Source organism: Rutidosis leptorrhynchoides, chromosome 2 (genome assembly GCF_046630445.1).
Source record: "Rutidosis leptorrhynchoides isolate AG116_Rl617_1_P2 chromosome 2, CSIRO_AGI_Rlap_v1, whole genome shotgun sequence".
NCBI classification, from domain to species: Eukaryota; Viridiplantae; Streptophyta; class Magnoliopsida; order Asterales; family Asteraceae; genus Rutidosis; species Rutidosis leptorrhynchoides.
In genome coordinates this window covers 246,669,649-246,671,816 of record NC_092334.1, presented here as the reverse complement: position 1 = coordinate 246,671,816, position 2,168 = coordinate 246,669,649, and positions in this window count along the sequence as shown.

The following is a 2,168-nucleotide window of genomic DNA, read 5'->3' as shown; positions in this document are numbered from 1 at the left end:
TGAGAATACATGCGCTTTTATAAATGTTTGACGAAATAGACACAATTAATTGAAACTACATTCTATGGTTGAATTATCGAAATTGAATATGCGCCTTTTTAGTCTGTAATCTAAGAATTAGGGAACTGGCTCCTAATTGACGCGAATCCTAAAGATAGATCTATGGGCACTAACAAGCCCCAGTCAGATAATTTGAACTGCTTTAGTACTTTGAATTTATCATGTCCGAAGGGAGTCCTGGAATGATGGGGATATTCTATATGCATCTTGCTAAGGTCGATTACTAGGTGTTCACCATATGAATTATTTTTATCTCTATGTATGGGATGTATATTTATGAGAAATGGAAATGAAAATCTTGTGGTCTATTAAAATAATGGAAATGATTGTTTATGATAAACCTATGAACTCACCAACCTTTTGGTTGACACTTTAAAGCATGTTTATTCTCAGGTATGAAATAAATCTTTCGCTGTGCATTTGCTCATTTGAAGGATATTACATGGAGTCGTTCATGGCATATTTAGGACAGCACCTCGTAATGGGACTAAATGTTGATGACTTCGTCCGGATGGATTAGGACGGGTCGTCTCAAAAGGAGCTAGTACAGATACGTGTTAAACGTTTACTCAGGTTCCGAGTGTTTTCAGGTGTATAACTATATGCATCAATCTGTTCTTCCGTAGATGAAGTGCGGTTAGTTCATCCTCTCGATTGAGGTGTTTTCAAGAATCATGAAAGGTTTGAACGCAGATTGTAATCGTCAAGATACAAATGAGGTTTAAGATGAAGTCAAGTGGCAAACTTGAAGAAATGTTTACTTTCATATGTTATAATCAATATTTTAATTAATTTTAATTGTCCAATGTTAGTAGTCCACAGTTATTAGTTCAACAATTCATATATAGTTTAATATATTATATTCGAATTAACTAATACGTGTCGTGACCCATTATATACATGTCTCAGACTCGATCAGAACTCAAAGTATATATATTATTTTAGAAACAACCTCGACCCTTTATATGCTAACTCGAACATTACCGCGATATAGAGTGACTTACGGTTATTCCAAATAATATATATAGATGACGTCGATATGATATGTCAAAACATTGTATATGTGTCCCGATTTATCCGACGATAATTAAAGTGCGTAAAATAAATAACAGAAATTAAATAAAATTGCGAGAATTAAAATTGCGATAAATAAATTGTGATAATTAAATTGCGATAATTAAAGTTGCGATAAATAAATGTAATAAGGAATTAACAGTTAGCTAGGAACAGTTAGCTAGGATTTTGTTAGCGTGGATTCTTAACAAAATTTCTCATAGTTAATTTGTTTGTTTCTAACAAATTTTATTTTGTCAAATGTTTTCTACATTATGCCACTTGTTGGATTCTGATAGGTCAATATCCAAATATGAAATTGAATGAAAATGGTTATTCTGTGGTGAACGAATTCGTATATATGTGGATGTAAGTAGGATAGTAAATGACTGTTGAATCAGATTCGAAGAATGTACAATGTAACTTATTAATGTGAAATCTAAATATTCCTCGGTATTACCTACCCGTTAAAATATTTTCACCATAATTAGTTTGTACAAAAGAATTTTTAATTACAATCTTTATGAAAACATATATACATATATATTTCCTTCAGATGTAATCATGGATTTAGTGAGTCAATATGATATTAGACTCATTTGATTTACCGTTAGAACAAGAATATATAATCTCTAAAACATTAGAGATTACATAATTGTCATGTCGAACGAAGATAAATGATGTAGAACGTCATGTAGCACGATGATTATACTCGAGGTACAGAATGAGATGTTGAGGCATGTGATGTTGAAACTTGGGTTGCTGGTGGTACTGGTGTTGATGTTGGTGGTACCGTTGGTGCCGGTGATGTTGGTGAAGCTGGTAAGTTTTGCACCATATTCTCCAAATTGATTACTCGAGAGTGAAGCTCATTGACTTCTTCAATTACTCCAGGATGATTATCAGTTGGAACGATCGGATGAATAAGGTTTAAAATATTGGATATTATGTAATCGTTGCGAGCTATTCTGTAATTGAGGGTGAAAATGATGTTTCGGCCTGGTTTACCGGTAAGTGCTTCAGTTTATTCGCCAAGAGGTGAATTTGGTTGGTGG